The sequence below is a fragment of the Uloborus diversus genome, chromosome 2 (genome assembly GCF_026930045.1).
Source record: "Uloborus diversus isolate 005 chromosome 2, Udiv.v.3.1, whole genome shotgun sequence".
Taxonomy (NCBI): Eukaryota; Metazoa; Arthropoda; class Arachnida; order Araneae; family Uloboridae; genus Uloborus; species Uloborus diversus.
Window position 1 is genome coordinate 64,490,172 of NC_072732.1, and position 19,220 is coordinate 64,509,391.

At 35.8% G+C, this 19,220-nt stretch overlaps 4 non-coding genes across 4 annotated transcripts; all 4 read right to left on the bottom strand.

Moving 5' to 3' along the window:
• Positions 1 to 1,917: 1,917 nt before the first annotated feature.
• LOC129217841 (5S ribosomal RNA) lies at positions 1,918 to 2,036 on the bottom strand. The gene has a single exon (XR_008580268.1). It is a non-coding gene; the product is annotated as a 5S ribosomal RNA (ribosomal RNA).
• Positions 2,037 to 5,597: 3,561 nt separating this feature from the next.
• On the bottom strand, positions 5,598 to 5,716 carry LOC129217842 (5S ribosomal RNA). Its single transcript, XR_008580269.1, has one exon. It is a non-coding gene; the product is annotated as a 5S ribosomal RNA (ribosomal RNA).
• Positions 5,717 to 13,178: 7,462 nt separating this feature from the next.
• Positions 13,179 to 13,297, bottom strand: LOC129217837 (5S ribosomal RNA). The gene has a single exon (XR_008580264.1). It is a non-coding gene; the product is annotated as a 5S ribosomal RNA (ribosomal RNA).
• A 3,554-nt stretch (positions 13,298 to 16,851) lies between these two features.
• Positions 16,852 to 16,970, bottom strand: LOC129217849 (5S ribosomal RNA). Its single transcript, XR_008580270.1, has one exon. It is a non-coding gene; the product is annotated as a 5S ribosomal RNA (ribosomal RNA).
• Positions 16,971 to 19,220: the final 2,250 nt, after the last annotated feature.

Here is a 19,220-nt window from a genome sequence, read left to right on the forward strand (position 1 = left end):
TATAGGAGCAGCCAGAAATTCGAAAAGAACGCCCCCATTTAGGGAAAACGATGTTTGACGAGGTATCTCACTTCTCATTCATATTCATCTAAAACTTACTGTGAAGTCACTGATATTGGGACAACTTGACACACAAAAGGATTTTAATTTAAAAAAAAAAGTTTTGCAAAAAACCCATCGTTTTCGTAGAACCATTTTTTCGTGAGCCAGCCTCTAGTTTATCAACGTATTAACTAAACAAGATATTTATGCGAAAAAAAGTTAGGAGACCGATAAAAGGAATTTAAAAAAAATATTCTATATCCAAAGCACTGAAATTTCTTCACGCAACGTCATAAATCAATTGAAGACCCTTAATCTTTGTTTAACGAAAGCGATTTTTCTCTTTTTTTTTTTTTTTTTTTTTTACTCGACACCTCGCCCTTTTTTTTTAACTATTTGATATCATTCCGTATAAGCGTGTATAGAAATATTCGTATTGAAAAATTTGGTGTTAAGGCCCGTACAAAAGGTTTGTGTTTTATTTAGCGATTGTCTCTCTCACGGACAAACGGATGCCCTTTCTTATTTCTTAATTATTTCTGTAAGTGAATATTTTTGTTAATCAAGAGCAACTTGTTTCTATATTCATATCCAAGTTTGCGTAATACTGCTAATTTTCTAAAGGCCCTCGTTTAATCTCTGCGTTATGCAAGTCATTTGGGCGATCTTTGGCGATACGTGCTAATTAAAACTGCTTTTGGCAATGTAAACTAATTGAAATAGTAACTAAGACTAAATAAAGTGATCACATCCTCGCAGAAGTAACTTAAAGTAATACATGTGCCTCAGAGCCAGAAGGAAGTACATCACATAATGGTAATTTTACCAGGAGCGAGGAAAATCGTATTTCTGGCGCATGCAAAGAATGTGACCCGCTCTCTTTGAACCCTGGTAACAAATTGAAAAGGATTTTTTTTTTTTTTAAGAATTACTTTCACATGGCTCGATGTGGAAAAGGTTTCTATATACAATGCACTTATAAACGGAAAAGCGCAATTTTTAGACTTGTGCTGAGGTATATTTATATATATTCCCCTCCCCCACATGTAACGATCGCAGGCAGGCACTTCTTTTAGAAAACAATTTTTCGAAATAATTTTTCCCCAGATCAGATTTGTTTTTGAAAAACTTTCATTGCTTGAATATTTGACCTAAAAATGGCGTAGATAAATTATGATGTGTTTTTAGTGTTAGAGTGAAGAGAAGTCCTTTCCTACATTTTGGAAGCGAGAAAAAAAAAACGAAAACGTAAAGGGAAGATAATAGGAAATATCCAATGTTTTTTTAATCACAAATAAGCAAATTGCTGAATACACTTGTTTCGGGGTTTCCTGGAACCCCTTTTTCGACTCAGTTTTTTGAGCTTTTGCATGTAAAGACATCCGGAAAAAGCTCACAACTTCGAAATGAAAAGGCGATGCCTGGAAACCCCGAAACGCGTGTATTCAGTAACCTGTTTATTTTTGCTAAAAAGGTGAATATTTCCTATTATTTCTCAGCATAAAGGTATTAATTTATTTCGTAAAGGGAAGAGTTGGAAGTTGTTTTCATTCGAAAATTAAAAAAAAAAAAAAAAAAAAAAAAAAAACTCAAATAATGTGGCCTCTCTTGAAGAACATTGAAGGCTTTTAAAGTATGCAGAATGGCCTAACGTGAAGTAAGTTTGAAGTTTTCCCTAGGGTATATGAGAGTAATATTGAGTACTGCTTTCTATTACTTTTCGGTAGAAGTATGAAGAGTCGCTCTATTTTCTGCGTAAAATTATGCAAAGAAATGCATTTTGGGAGAGAAAAGAAATTCAAGCCGTTCCAAAAGCATAGACGTCAGGGGGCTTAAAGTATAAAAATTTATTTAAGTGTTAAAAAAATTAAAAAATGTCAACAGCACGTGGTGTTCCCAGGTGGTCACCCTCCCAAGTAGTGACCACGCCCGATGTTGCTTGACTTCGGTGATCGGACGAGAACCGGTATTTTCAACATGGTATGGCCGTTGACAGTTCGTAACAAACTAGACATTAATATAAGCTTTAAAGTGAATACTATCAATTTGATTATTGTTTCCCCCCTTTCGCAGTTAGTTAAAACTTTTGAATCTGCGCACGTTCCGCAATGGTGTTGAGAATATATCAATCTCAAACTAACCATTACAAGATCCAGCGATCTGAATTTAAGAGTGACGAGCCTTCAAACTTGAACGAAACATTGAGTTTTATTTTGGGGGAAAATTGAATTTTATCTTGCAAACACAGGCAGCTTAAGCAAAATTTCATGCTGGTTTTCAACTGCAATTCAGTATTTTATTATTTGACCATGTCGAAAAGATAGTCAAGAACCGAGTTATAAGCTTCGGCGCGACGAGAATCTTTTTCATTGTTTTTTGTTGGAAATTTTTCTTTCCAAAATTTTTTTTTAAAATATCAAATGATCCCGGGGATTCCCTACGTTTAGATTTGTTCTAAACATGGACAGAAGAATATAGCGATTACTGCTGCTGCCATCTTCCGAATTCATGAGAAATCAAACAGCACAAGAGGAAAGTTAAATCTGACGGCTACTTTTGGGTATCCATCTATTGTTTTATAACCAGCGGTCGTAGCTAACACGATAAAAGCAACACAGTGTTGCAGCCGTTAATTTTTTTCCAGTACTTTTTAGAGTAATGCGCCGCGTTCCAGTTTTAGTCTGTTGTGCAATATAAAATAACAGTAGCGATCATGGCAGCTACTTTTAACATGAATAGAATTAAGAAACACGGTTAGAAGGCGACTAATTTTTGGAGTCTGATTGGTGCAAATTTTACACGAGTCCATCAGCGAGAATATCCTCGTGGCCAAGCGTTTTAGAATGATAATTACGCCTAGAGTTACGTAGAGGCTGGCAGCACTTGTTTCGGAAATCTTGTTGTCAGTGCTTGTACTCGAAATCACACGTGTTGTAACAAGTTTCCGAATTAATGTTTCTGTTGCCTTAAATATGCGAGCTACTTTCTAGTTTCATGAGGATATGATAGGAGTGAAACCTTTTTTTAGTGTACTCGAGAAAATGAAAAACGGTCGTGTTTAGTAGCGTGTAAACTTTGCCCGGTCAACAAGAACTCAAATCCGTCCGCCTCTGTTTGGAAATGGTATGTAGCACATTCTTAGTAATGTTTTGTATTTCAAACAGTCTATTATAGTAATTTCCTTATTTAACAATCAATTTGTATGAATTAATTTGCTTGAATTCGCTGGTTATACGTCTGTAAGTTTCTACACCTCGCTGTGATTGTTTGGTAGTCTCGATAAGACGCTTTTATTTAATCTTATCGATTAAACGCAATGGTCGAACGAAATATTGCTGCCTTATTTCCATTCCTAGTCATGCTTTCAATCTACTTTATTGTTTTAATCCCCTATATGGTTTAAATAAGACTGTAGTTAACAGCATTGATTTCGCGCTGCGAATCAATTGTATGGTGACACAGTTTGATTTTTAATGTTTTCAACGTGAATTATGACCCGAGTTCGCAGTTCCATACTTCACGCATTGCCAGGATACGTAATTCGGACAACGTATTGGAGTTTCATTCCTGAAACATGTAACGGTGTGCTTAAAATCCCCCCTTCTTATTTGCAAGCGAATATCACTATTTTTCCTTTAATATAGGAGCAGCCAGAAATTCGAAAAGAACGCCCCCATTTAGGGAAAACGATGTTTGACGAGGTATCTCACTTCTCATTCATATTCATCTAAAACTTACTGTGAAGTCACTGATATTGGGACAACTTGACACACAAAAGGATTTTAATTTAAAAAAAAAAGTTTTGCAAAAAACCCATCGTTTTCGTAGAACCATTTTTTCGTGAGCCAGCCTCTAGTTTATCAACGTATTAACTAAACAAGATATTTATGCGAAAAAAAGTTAGGAGACCGATAAAAGGAATTTAAAAAAAATATTCTATATCCAAAGCACTGAAATTTCTTCACGCAACGTCATAAATCAATTGAAGACCCTTAATCTTTGTTTAACGAAAGCGATTTTTCTCTTTTTTTTTTTTTTTTTTTTTTACTCGACACCTCGCCCTTTTTTTTTAACTATTTGATATCATTCCGTATAAGCGTGTATAGAAATATTCGTATTGAAAAATTTGGTGTTAAGGCCCGTACAAAAGGTTTGTGTTTTATTTAGCGATTGTCTCTCTCACGGACAAACGGATGCCCTTTCTTATTTCTTAATTATTTCTGTAAGTGAATATTTTTGTTAATCAAGAGCAACTTGTTTCTATATTCATATCCAAGTTTGCGTAATACTGCTAATTTTCTAAAGGCCCTCGTTTAATCTCTGCGTTATGCAAGTCATTTGGGCGATCTTTGGCGATACGTGCTAATTAAAACTGCTTTTGGCAATGTAAACTAATTGAAATAGTAACTAAGACTAAATAAAGTGATCACATCCTCGCAGAAGTAACTTAAAGTAATACATGTGCCTCAGAGCCAGAAGGAAGTACATCACATAATGGTAATTTTACCAGGAGCGAGGAAAATCGTATTTCTGGCGCATGCAAAGAATGTGACCCGCTCTCTTTGAACCCTGGTAACAAATTGAAAAGGATTTTTTTTTTTTTTAAGAATTACTTTCACATGGCTCGATGTGGAAAAGGTTTCTATATACAATGCACTTATAAACGGAAAAGCGCAATTTTTAGACTTGTGCTGAGGTATATTTATATATATTCCCCTCCCCCACATGTAACGATCGCAGGCAGGCACTTCTTTTAGAAAACAATTTTTCGAAATAATTTTTCCCCAGATCAGATTTGTTTTTGAAAAACTTTCATTGCTTGAATATTTGACCTAAAAATGGCGTAGATAAATTATGATGTGTTTTTAGTGTTAGAGTGAAGAGAAGTCCTTTCCTACATTTTGGAAGCGAGAAAAAAAAAACGAAAACGTAAAGGGAAGATAATAGGAAATATCCAATGTTTTTTTAATCACAAATAAGCAAATTGCTGAATACACTTGTTTCGGGGTTTCCTGGAACCCCTTTTTCGACTCAGTTTTTTGAGCTTTTGCATGTAAAGACATCCGGAAAAAGCTCACAACTTCGAAATGAAAAGGCGATGCCTGGAAACCCCGAAACGCGTGTATTCAGTAACCTGTTTATTTTTGCTAAAAAGGTGAATATTTCCTATTATTTCTCAGCATAAAGGTATTAATTTATTTCGTAAAGGGAAGAGTTGGAAGTTGTTTTCATTCGAAAATTAAAAAAAAAAAAAAAAAAAAAAAAAAACTCAAATAATGTGGCCTCTCTTGAAGAACATTGAAGGCTTTTAAAGTATGCAGAATGGCCTAACGTGAAGTAAGTTTGAAGTTTTCCCTAGGGTATATGAGAGTAATATTGAGTACTGCTTTCTATTACTTTTCGGTAGAAGTATGAAGAGTCGCTCTATTTTCTGCGTAAAATTATGCAAAGAAATGCATTTTGGGAGAGAAAAGAAATTCAAGCCGTTCCAAAAGCATAGACGTCAGGGGGCTTAAAGTATAAAAATTTATTTAAGTGTTAAAAAAATTAAAAAATGTCAACAGCACGTGGTGTTCCCAGGTGGTCACCCTCCCAAGTAGTGACCACGCCCGATGTTGCTTGACTTCGGTGATCGGACGAGAACCGGTATTTTCAACATGATATGGCCGTTGACAGCTCGTAACAAACTAGACATTAATATAAGCTTTAAAGTGAATACTATCAATTTGATTATTGTTTCCCCCCTTTCGCAGTTAGTTAAAACTTTTGAATCTGCGCACGTTCCGCAATGGTGTTGAGAATATATCAATCTCAAACTAACCATTACAAGATCCAGCGATCTGAATTTAAGAGTGACGAGCCTTCAAACTTGAACGAAACATTGAGTTTTATTTTGGGGGAAAATTGAATTTTATCTTGCAAACACAGGCAGCTTAAGCAAAATTTCATGCTGGTTTTCAACTGCAATTCAGTATTTTATTATTTGACCATGTCGAAAAGATAGTCAAGAACCGAGTTATAAGCTTCGGCGCGACGAGAATCTTTTTCATTGTTTTTTGTTGGAAATTTTTCTTTCCAAAATCTTTTTTTAAAATATCAAATGATCCCGGGGATTCCCTACGTTTAGATTTGTTCTAAACATGGACAGAAGAATATAGCGATTACTGCTGCTGCCATCTTCCGAATTCATGAGAAATCAAACAGCACAAGAGGAAAGTTAAATCTGACGGCTACTTTTGGGTATCCATCTATTGTTTTATAACCAGCGGTCGTAGCTAACACGATAAAAGCAACGGTTTGGGGTCAAAATGTCGCCACCGAAATGTCGCCGTTCCAAAATGTCGCCGGTCTAAAATGTCGCCGGGCCAAAATGTCGCCGGGCCGAATTGTCGCCGGGCCAAAATGTCGCCGGTCCAAAATGTCGCCGGGCCAAAATGTCGCCGGTCCAAAATGTCGCCGGACCAAAATGTCGCCGGTCCAAAATGTCGCTGGTCCAAAATGTCGCCGGTCCAAAATGTCGCCGGGCCAAAATATTGCCGATCCAAAATGTCGCCGGGACAAAATGTCGCCTGCCCAAAATGTCGCCAGTCCAAAATGTCGTCGGTCCAAAATGTCGACGGGCCAAAATATTGCCGATCCAAAATGTCGCCGGGCTAAAACGTCGCCTCTGTCCAAAATGTCGTCGGGCCAAAATGTCGCCCGGCCAAAATGTCGCCTGTCCAAAATGTTGTAGATCCAAAATTCGTTTATTCAGTTGGTAAGAAAAATTTAAATGTACAAAATTGATGTTTAACACCAAGTTTGCAGAATAAATTGTTACTGCCTTTAATGAATGTCTCCGTTAAAAATGGGACTGGACTAACTGAGTTTCATGATAAATTCTAAAAAGATTATTCCGTTTTGATTCGCAACTCTCGGCTGTTTTTCAGAAAACAAATGGAATACAAGCGTTACGTTATCTTATTTCTTGTGACTCGCTATTTACCAACTGTAAAACGTTCTGACGACGTTCAGTTCTGACGTTCGCTAAATTATTTTAAACTTTTCTTCAAGAATAGTGTGCGTTTGTATGTGACCGATTTTTTGGGGACATTCTACGTCAAAATCTGTTGTAAGAATTCGAACGATACCCGCAAGTACCCATATATGATTTAGGGCTGCGTGGTTTTTTGCGTCAATTCGTTCAAGATAGTGGAGTAACTGAACGTTTTCATCGATATGCGTGACTGTCATTGCTCAAAAAATGATGAACGGAATCAAATAAAATGTTCGGAAGCAGCAGGGGGACAGATTTTGGACTCAATAACACCAGAGGGTGGAGCAATCGAATGTTTTTTCCTTTCTTTTTTATTATCTGTGATTGATATATCTCAAAAAGTAATACAGTAGACCCTCGTTTTCAGCGGGTTTATTTTACGCGGTTTCGATTATACGCGGTTGAAGATTTGACACCTTTATTTTATTTACGCAGATGAGTTTCGGTTTTACGCAGATGCGGCAATGCAAACAGGTAACATTTTCCTCTCTTTCAAAACCCAAGCTCCTAAAGATTGCAGATTACACGTAACTAACTGCATTTTGGCGTGCTAATAATCGTACTTGGGTCCTTGGAGACATTTTATGCGATTGGTTCCAGAGCTTTTTCCATCAGAAGTAAAGTGATTAAACTCACACAGTTCAGAACTCACTGGAAGAAGAGCTTTTAGGAGTGACAAAGGAGGTCAAAACCAACGAGGATACCGACTCCGGTGACACACAACCAAAAATGCTCACATTGAAAATTTTCGAACCATCCGTAGACAATAGGAATGATCCTTCTGATTTGTTAGTGAAAGAAGATTATATCATGGAAATGACGCAAGTGATCATGGATGCGTTAATGCTAAGCAAAGAATTGGAGGAAAAATTATTAATGACTACCAAAAGACTATCATAGTCAGCTCTTCTTCATAAACAGAACACGAAATTAGTTTGTTTTCTTTATGCATATTGTGCATAAAAATTGATATAAGTTCACATTAAACTTATTATACAATTAGTCATCACTAGAATGAAGTATTTTTTTTTAATCTACCGAACCTAATTCCTATTTTGACACTAATATTAGGTCTCAATTTACGCGGTTTCGATTTACGCAGCATTTCCGTGGAACATAACCCCCGCGTAAAACGAGGGTCTACTGTAGAAGGGTAAGACAATATTTGGTCTACAGGTATATCTTAAAGGGCGAGTTGCTCATTTATTTTTGGCCTCAGTCATCCCAAAAGGATGGATCACTGAATAATTTTTATCGTTTTATGTGACTGCTATATCTCAAGAAGTAATGCGAGGATTCATACAAAAATGTAGTATACAAGTGAAATTAAACGAAAACAAGCCTTATTTTCGTTCTAAGGTGAGTTTCGTAATCGTTTACGTGAGTCAGTGTAATTAAATAAACAATGAAAAATATACTGAATTTATATATGAGAGGTTGAGCATGATATCAATAAAATCTAAATTAGCCGTGTATTCCTTTCATTTTTGTAGCACTTTAGCTAGCGTGAGTGTTAAATAAAAACTGAGTTTGCATTCTTATATAATTTGCGTAGTAAAAATTCACTAATTAAAACAGCAATTTTTTCTGAGAGAGAAAAACTTATTTGTTTATTATTATTATTATCAGTATTCTTTTCTTTCTGAATTACCAAGCTATATTGAGCTAGAACTATTACTTTTTGAAACTCATTTTAAAAATAAGTCTAGGTCAAAATTGATCTGAATAATCTCATTGATATCAGTTATTTCACCCTACATTATGAAATTTTTTCTTTTCTATTTAAAATTGGAAAATGTGATTAGCTGACAAGCGCTACTTCGCATGCATGAAAGTATCCTCTTGAAAACCTTCAATAAAATAGCTGTTCTGAAATTGTCCCTTGATGTTCTATCGAATATATAAATTTCATGAATGTTGAGAATTGAAAATATTTGTCATTGCGTAGAGTCGTTTTTCAAAAATCTGAGTGTAAGACACCTGTTTTAGCAGTTACGGGTTTCATTGATTTCAAAAGATTTGACGGTGAACATTTCGACGTAATTTCAGAATTTTACTCATAAGAGATAGGAGTTCCCACGGCAGTTTTGATCTTACTTTAACCAACGTATATCTCACTGAAAACGTAGTTTTTTTTTTGCAGTTCTTAGGGTAATTGTTGATAAATCTATGAGAAAATTAAATTTCATTAAGATACTTTTCTACTTTATTTCCACCCTGGCCCGTGATTTCGAATTTTTCCAGTGAAAGGGGAGAGGGAGGATAACAGGCGTATGTATAACCATTGCAAATTTCATAAGATTGCTATAAAAACCACTCCCACTTGTATATTAAAAAAAATTCAAAGTCGAAGGCCTGATCCCCTAAATGACTGACCTGTCGCTACCGTAATAATATGCTAGAGTGAAGGAGTTATTTGTTTTTACTTCATTACGCCAAAAAATACAAACCGCCTATTCTCTTGCCATATTCAAATTGCGCCTCACTATTCTTTCATTCGCGTTTAGAACAGTTTAGTTTTACTTCCATACCAATTTTTGGTCTGAATCCTTGCGTTACATCTTGATCCTTTATGTTATATCTTGAGTATTATTATTAATCAGATTAAACGAGAAAGAGAATTCCGTTGCAGCAGCCTTTCACATGTTTACGTTTGTAATAGTATACAGAAAAACGTATGTTTTTCTGAAAACTATTAATTTTCTGGAATTAATCTGATGTTTACGAATTAAGACAGGAGAAAACGTTTGGAATTTTTGAAGGAACTTACTTTGAAAGGCAATTAATATTCTTTCGCAACTTTTATGCTGGAAAGCATCGACGTACATTTAAATTTTTCATACAAATTGAACTAGCGAATTTTAGGCCGGCGACATTTTGGACCGGCGACATTTTGGACTGGCGACATTTTGGGCCGGCGACATTTTGGGCCGGCGACATTTTGGGCCGGCGACATTTTGGACTGGCGACGTTTTGGGCCGGCGACATTGTGGACCGGCGACATTTTGGACCGGCGACATTTTGGGACGGCGACATTTTGGACTGGCGACATTTTGGACTGGCGACATTTTGGGCCGGCGACATTTTGGCCGCGACATTTTGTCCCGCGACATTTTGGCCGCGACATTTTGGGCGTATACCAAAAGCAACACAGTGTTGCAGCCGTTAATTTTTTTCCTGTACTTTTTAGAGTAATGCGCCGCGTTCCAGTTTTAGTCTGTTGTGCAATATAAAATAACAGTAGCGATCATGGCAGCTACTTTTAACATGAATAGAATTAAGAAACACGGTTAGAAGGCGACTAATTTTTGGAGTCTGATTGGTGCAAATTTTACACGAGTCCATCAGCGAGAATATCCTCGTGGCCAAGCGTTTTAGAATGATAATTACGCCTAGAGTTACGTAGAGGCTGGCAGCACTTGTTTCGGAAATCTTGTTGTCAGTGCTTGTACTCGAAATCACACGTGTTGTAACAAGTTTCCGAATTAATGTTTCTGCTGCCTTAAATATGCGAGCTACTTTCTAGTTTCATGAGGATATGATAGGAGTGAAACCTTTTTTTAGTGTACTCGAGAAAATGAAAAACGGTCGTGTTTAGTAGCGTGTAAACTTTGCCCGGTCAACAAGAACTCAAATCCGTCCGCCTCTGTTTGGAAATGGTATGTAGCACATTCTTAGTAATGTTTTGTATTTCAAACAGTCTATTATAGTAATTTCCTTATTTAACAATCAATTTGTATGAATTAATTTGCTTGAATTCGCTGGTTATACGTCTGTAAGTTTCTACACCTCGCTGTGATTGTTTGGTAGTCTCGATAAGACGCTTTTATTTAATCTTATCGATTAAACGCAATGGTCGAACGAAATATTGCTGCCTTATTTCCATTCCTAGTCATGCTTTCAATCTACTTTATTGTTTTAATCCCCTATATGGTTTAAATAAGACTGTAGTTAACAGCATTGATTTCGCGCTGCGAATCAATTGTATGGTGACACAGTTTGATTTTTAATGTTTTCAACGTGAATTATGACCCGAGTTCGCAGTTCCATACTTCACGCATTGCCAGGATACGTAATTCGGACAACGTATTGGAGTTTCATTCCTGAAACATGTAACGGTGTGCTTAAAATCACCCCTTCTTATTTGCAAGCGAATATCACTATTTTTCCTTTAATATAGGAGCAGCCAGAAATTCGAAAAGAACGCCCCCATTTAGGGAAAACGATGTTTGACGAGGTATCTCACTTCTCATTCATATTCATCTAAAACTTACTGTGAAGTCACTGATATTGGGACAACTTGACACACAAAAGGATTTTAATTTAAAAAAAAAAGTTTTGCAAAAAACCCATCGTTTTCGTAGAACCATTTTTTCGTGAGCCAGCCTCTAGTTTATCAACGTATTAACTAAACAAGATATTTATGCGAAAAAAAGTTAGGAGACCGATAAAAGGAATTTAAAAAAAATATTCTATATCCAAAGCACTGAAATTTCTTCACGCAACGTCATAAATCAATTGAAGACCCTTAATCTTTGTTTAACGAAAGCGATTTTTCTCTTTTTTTTTTTTTTTTTTTTTTTTACTCGACACCTCGCCCTTTTTTTTAAACTATTTGATATCATTCCGTATAAGCGTGTATAGAAATATTCGTATTGAAAAATTTGGTATTAAGGCCCGTACAAAAGGTTTGTGTTTTATTTAGCGATTGTCTCTCTCACGGACAAACGGATGCCCTTTCTTATTTCTTAATTATTTCTGTAAGTGAATATTTTTGTTAATCAAGAGCAACTTGTTTCTATATTCATATCCAAGTTTGCGTAATACTGCTAATTTTCTAAAGGCCCTCGTTTAATCTCTGCGTTATGCAAGTCATTTGGGCGATCTTTGGCGATACGTGCTAATTAAAACTGCTTTTGGCAATGTAAACTAATTGAAATAGTAACTAAGACTAAATAAAGTGATCACATCCTCGCAGAAGTAACTTAAAGTAATACATGTGCCTCAGAGCCAGAAGGAAGTACATCACATAATGGTAATTTTACCAGGAGCGAGGAAAATCGTATTTCTGGCGCATGCAAAGAATGTGACCCGCTCTCTTTGAACCCTGGTAACAAATTGAAAAGGATTTTTTTTTTTTTTTAAGAATTACTTTCACATGGCTCGATGTGGAAAAGGTTTCTATATACAATGCACTTATAAACGGAAAAGCGCAATTTTTAGACTTGTGCTGAGGTATATTTATATATATTCCCCTCCCCCACATGTAACGATCGCAGGCAGGCACTTCTTTTAGAAAACAATTTTTCGAAATAATTTTTCCCCAGATCAGATTTGTTTTTGAAAAACTTTCATTGCTTGAATATTTGACCTAAAAATGGCGTAGATAAATTATGATGTGTTTTTAGTGTTAGAGTGAAGAGAAGTCCTTTCCTACATTTTGGAAGCGAGAAAAAAAAAAAAAAAAACGAAAACGTAAAGGGAAGATAATAGGAAATATCCAATGTTTTTTTAATCACAAATAAGCAAATTGCTGAATACACTTGTTTCGGGGTTTCCTGGAACCCCTTTTTCGACTCAGTTTTTTGAGCTTTTGCATGTAAAGACATCCGGAAAAAGCTCACAACTTCGAAATGAAAAGGCGATGCCTGGAAACCCCGAAACGCGTGTATTCAGTAACCTGTTTATTTTTGCTAAAAAGGTGAATATTTCCTATTATTTCTCAGCATAAAGGTATTAATTTATTTCGTAAAGGGAAGAGTTGGAAGTTGTTTTCATTCGAAAATTAAAAAAAAAAAAAAAAAAAAAAAAAACTCAAATAATGTGGCCTCTCTTGAAGAACATTGAAGGCTTTTAAAGTATGCAGAATGGCCTAACGTGAAGTAAGTTTGAAGTTTTCCCTAGGGTATATGAGAGTAATATTGAGTACTGCTTTCTATTACTTTTCGGTAGAAGTATGAAGAGTCGCTCTATTTTCTGCGTAAAATTATGCAAAGAAATGCATTTTGGGAGAGAAAAGAAATTCAAGCCGTTCCAAAAGCATAGACGTCAGGGGGCTTAAAGTATAAAAATTTATTTAAGTGTTAAAAAAATTAAAAAATGTCAACAGCACGTGGTGTTCCCAGGTGGTCACCCTCCCAAGTACTGACCACGCCCGATGTTGCTTGACTTCGGTGATCGGACGAGAACCGGTATTTTCAACATGGTATGGCCGTTGACAGTTCGTAACAAACTAGACATTAATATAAGCTTTAAAGTGAATACTATCAATTTGATTATTGTTTCCCCCCTTTCGCAGTTAGTTAAAACTTTTGAATCTGCGCACGTTCCGCAATGGTGTTGAGAATATATCAATCTCAAACTAACCATTACAAGATCCAGCGATCTGAATTTAAGAGTGACGAGCCTTCAAACTTGAACGAAACATTGAGTTTTATTTTGGGGGAAAATTGAATTTTATCTTGCAAACACAGGCAGCTTAAGCAAAATTTCATGCTGGTTTTCAACTGCAATTCAGTATTTTATTATTTGACCATGTCGAAAAGATAGTCAAGAACCGAGTTATAAGCTTCGGCGCGACGAGAATCTTTTTCATTGTTTTTTGTTGGAAATTTTTCTTTCCAAAATCTTTTTTTAAAATATCAAATGATCCCGGGGATTCCCTACGTTTAGATTTGTTCTAAACATGGACAGAAGAATATAGCGATTACTGCTGCTGCCATCTTCCGAATTCATGAGAAATCAAACAGCACAAGAGGAAAGTTAAATCTGACGGCTACTTTTGGGTATCCATCTATTGTTTTATAACCAGCGGTCGTAGCTAACACGATAAAAGCAACACAGTGTTGCAGCCGTTAATTTTTTTCCTGTACTTTTTAGAGTAATGCGCCGCGTTCCAGTTTTAGTCTGTTGTGCAATATAAAATAACAGTAGCGATCATGGCAGCTACTTTTAACATGAATAGAATTAAGAAACACGGTTAGAAGGCGACTAATTTTTGGAGTCTGATTGGTGCAAATTTTACACGAGTCCATCAGCGAGAATATCCTCGTGGCCAAGCGTTTTAGAATGATAATTACGCCTAGAGTTACGTAGAGGCTGGCAGCACTTGTTTCGGAAATCTTGTTGTCAGTGCTTGTACTCGAAATCACACGTGTTGTAACAAGTTTCCGAATTAATGTTTCTGTTGCCTTAAATATGCGAGCTACTTTCTAGTTTCATGAGGATATGATAGGAGTGAAACCTTTTTTTAGTGTACTCGAGAAAATGAAAAACGGTCGTGTTTAGTAGCGTGTAAACTTTGCCCGGTCAACAAGAACTCAAATCCGTCCGCCTCTGTTTGGAAATGGTATGTAGCACATTCTTAGTAATGTTTTGTATTTCAAACAGTCTATTATAGTAATTTCCTTATTTAACAATCAATTTGTATGAATTAATTTGCTTGAATTCGCTGGTTATACGTCTGTAAGTTTCTACACCTCGCTGTGATTGTTTGGTAGTCTCGATAAGACGCTTTTATTTAATCTTATCGATTAAACGCAATGGTCGAACGAAATATTGCTGCCTTATTTCCATTCCTAGTCATGCTTTCAATCTACTTTATTGTTTTAATCCCCTATATGGTTTAAATAAGACTGTAGTTAACAGCATTGATTTCGCGCTGCGAATCAATTGTATGGTGACACAGTTTGATTTTTAATGTTTTCAACGTGAATTATGACCCGAGTTCGCAGTTCCATACTTCACGCATTGCCAGGATACGTAATTCGGACAACGTATTGGAGTTTCATTCCTGAAACATGTAACGGTGTGCTTAAAATCACCCCTTCTTATTTGCAAGCGAATATCACTATTTTTCCTTTAATATAGGAGCAGCCAGAAATTCGAAAAGAACGCCCCCATTTAGGGAAAACGATGTTTGACGAGGTATCTCACTTCTCATTCATATTCATCTAAAACTTACTGTGAAGTCACTGATATTGGGACAACTTGACACACAAAAGGATTTTAATTTAAAAAAAAAAGTTTTGCAAAAAACCCATCGTTTTCGTAGAACCATTTTTTCGTGAGCCAGCCTCTAGTTTATCAACGTATTAACTAAACAAGATATTTATGCGAAAAAAAGTTAGGAGACCGATAAAAGGAATTTAAAAAAAATATTCTATATCCAAAGCACTGAAATTTCTTCACGCAACGTCATAAATCAATTGAAGACCCTTAATCTTTGTTTAACGAAAGCGATTTTTCTCTTTTTTTTTTTTTTTTTTTTTTTACTCGACACCTCGCCCTTTTTTTTAACTATTTGATATCATTCCGTATAAGCGTGTATAGAAATATTCGTATTGAAAAATTTGGTATTAAGGCCCGTACAAAAGGTTTGTGTTTTATTTAGCGATTGTCTCTCTCACGGACAAACGGATGCCCTTTCTTATTTCTTAATTATTTCTGTAAGTGAATATTTTTGTTAATCAAGAGCAACTTGTTTCTATATTCATATCCAAGTTTGCGTAATACTGCTAATTTTCTAAAGGCCCTCGTTTAATCTCTGCGTTATGCAAGTCATTTGGGCGATCTTTGGCGATACGTGCTAATTAAAACTGCTTTTGGCAATGTAAACTAATTGAAATAGTAACTAAGACTAAATAAAGTGATCACATCCTCGCAGAAGTAACTTAAAGTAATACATGTGCCTCAGAGCCAGAAGGAAGTACATCACATAATGGTAATTTTACCAGGAGCGAGGAAAATCGTATTTCTGGCGCATGCAAAGAATGTGACCCGCTCTCTTTGAACCCTGGTAACAAATTGAAAAGGATTTTTTTTTTTTTTTAAGAATTACTTTCACATGGCTCGATGTGGAAAAGGTTTCTATATACAATGCACTTATAAACGGAAAAGCGCAATTTTTAGACTTGTGCTGAGGTATATTTATATATATTCCCCTCCCCCACATGTAACGATCGCAGGCAGGCACTTCTTTTAGAAAACAATTTTTCGAAATAATTTTTCCCCAGATCAGATTTGTTTTTGAAAAACTTTCATTGCTTGAATATTTGACCTAAAAATGGCGTAGATAAATTATGATGTGTTTTTAGTGTTAGAGTGAAGAGAAGTCCTTTCCTACATTTTGGAAGCGAGAAAAAAAAAACGAAAACGTAAAGGGAAGATAATAGGAAATATCCAATGTTTTTTTAATCACAAATAAGCAAATTGCTGAATACACTTGTTTCGGGGTTTCCTGGAACCCCTTTTTCGACTCAGTTTTTTGAGCTTTTGCATGTAAAGACATCCGGAAAAAGCTCACAACTTCGAAATGAAAAGGCGATGCCTGGAAACCCCGAAACGCGTGTATTCAGTAACCTGTTTATTTTTGCTAAAAAGGTGAATATTTCCTATTATTTCTCAGCATAAAGGTATTAATTTATTTCGTAAAGGGAAGAGTTGGAAGTTGTTTTCATTCGAAAATTAAAAAAAAAAAAAAAAAAACTCAAATAATGTGGCCTCTCTTGAAGAACATTGAAGGCTTTTAAAGTATGCAGAATGGCCTAACGTGAAGTAAGTTTGAAGTTTTCCCTAGGGTATATGAGAGTAATATTGAGTACTGCTTTCTATTACTTTTCGGTAGAAGTATGAAGAGTCGCTCTATTTTCTGCGTAAAATTATGCAAAGAAATGCATTTTGGGAGAGAAAAGAAATTCAAGCCGTTCCAAAAGCATAGACGTCAGGGGGCTTAAAGTATAAAAATTTATTTAAGTGTTAAAAAAATTAAAAAATGTCAACAGCACGTGGTGTTCCCAGGTGGTCACCCTCCCAAGTACTGACCACGCCCGATGTTGCTTGACTTCGGTGATCGGACGAGAACCGGTATTTTCAACATGGTATGGCCGTTGACAGTTCGTAACAAACTAGACATTAATATAAGCTTTAAAGTGAATACTATCAATTTGATTATTGTTTCCCCCCTTTCGCAGTTAGTTAAAACTTTTGAATCTGCGCACGTTCCGCAATGGTGTTGAGAATATATCAATCTCAAACTAACCATTACAAGATCCAGCGATCTGAATTTAAGAGTGACGAGCCTTCAAACTTGAACGAAACATTGAGTTTTATTTTGGGGGAAAATTGAATTTTATCTTGCAAACACAGGCAGCTTAAGCAAAATTTCATGCTGGTTTTCAACTGCAATTCAGTATTTTATTATTTGACCATGTCGAAAAGATAGTCAAGAACCGAGTTATAAGCTTCGGCGCGACGAGAATCTTTTTCATTGTTTTTTGTTGGAAATTTTTCTTTCCAAAATCTTTTTTTAAAATATCAAATGATCCCGGGGATTCCCTACGTTTAGATTTGTTCTAAACATGGACAGAAGAATATAGCGATTACTGCTGCTGCCATCTTCCGAATTCATGAGAAATCAAACAGCACAAGAGGAAAGTTAAATCTGACGGCTACTTTTGGGTATCCATCTATTGTTTTATAACCAGCGGTCGTAGCTAACACGATAAAAGCAACACAGTGTTGCAGCCGTTAATTTTTTTCCTGTACTTTTTAGAGTAATGCGCCGCGTTCCAGTTTTAGTCTGTTGTGCAATATAAAATAACAGTAGCGATCATGGCAGCTACTTTTAACATGAATAGAATTAAGAAACACGGTTAGAAGGCGACTAATTTTTGGAGTCTGATTGGTGCAAATTTTACACGAGTCCATCAGCGAGAATATCCTCGTGGCCAAGCGTTTTAGAATGATAATTACGCCTAGAGTTACGTAGAGGCTGGCAGCACTTGTTTCGGAAATCTTGTTGTCAGTGCTTGTACTCGAAATCACACGTGTTGTAACAAGTTTCCGAATTAATGTTTCTGTTGCCTTAAATATGCGAGCTACTTTCTAGTTTCATGAGGATATGATAGGAGTGAAACCTTTTTTTAGTGTACTCGAGAAAATGAAAAACGGTCGTGTTTAGTAGCGTGTAAACTTTGCCCGGTCAACAAGAACTCAAATCCGTCCGCCTCTGTTTGGAAATGGTATGTAGCACATTCTTAGTAATGTTTTGTATTTCAAACAGTCTATTATAGTAATTTCCTTATTTAACAATCAATTTGTATGAATTAATTTGCTTGAATTCGCTGGTTATACGTCTGTAAGTTTCTACACCTCGCTGTGATTGTTTGGTAGTCTCGATAAGACGCTTTTATTTAATCTTATCGATTAAACGCAATGGTCGAACGAAATATTGCTGCCTTATTTCCATTCCTAGTCATGCTTTCAATCTACTTTATTGTTTTAATCCCCTATATGGTTTAAATAAGACTGTAGTTAACAGCATTGATTTCGCGCTGCGAATCAATTGTATGGTGACACAGTTTGATTTTTAATGTTTTCAACGTGAATTATGACCCGAGTTCGCAGTTCCATACTTCACGCATTGCCAGGATACGTAATTCGGACAACGTATTGGAGTTTCATTCCTGAAACATGTAACGGTGTGCTTAAAATCACCCCTTCTTATTTGCAAGCGAATATCACTATTTTTCCTTTAATATAGGAGCAGCCAGAAATTCGAAAAGAACGCCCCCATTTAGGGAAAACGATGTTTGACGAGGTATCTCACTTCTCATTCATATTCATCTAAAACTTACTGTGAAGTCACTGATATTGGGACAACTTGACACACAAAAGGATTTTAATTTAAAAAAAAAAGTTTTGCAAAAAACCCATCGTTTTCGTAGAACCATTTTTTCGTGAGCCAGCCTCTAGTTTATCAACGTATTAACTAAACAAGATATTTATGCGAAAAAAAGTTAGGAGACCGATAAAAGGAATTTAAAAAAAATATTCTATATCCAAAGCACTGAAATTTCTTCACGCAACGTCATAAATCAATTGAAGACCCTTAATCTTTGTTTAACGAAAGCGATTTTTCTCTTTTTTTTTTTTTTTTTTTTTTTTACTCGACACCTCGCCCTTTTTTTTTAACTATTTGATATCATTCCGTATAAGCGTGTATAGAAATATTCGTATTGAAAAATTTGGTATTAAGGCCCGTACAAAAGGTTTGTGTTTTATTTAGCGATTGTCTCTCTCACGGACAAACGGATGCCCTTTCTTATTTCTTAATTATTTCTGTAAGTGAATATTTTTGTTA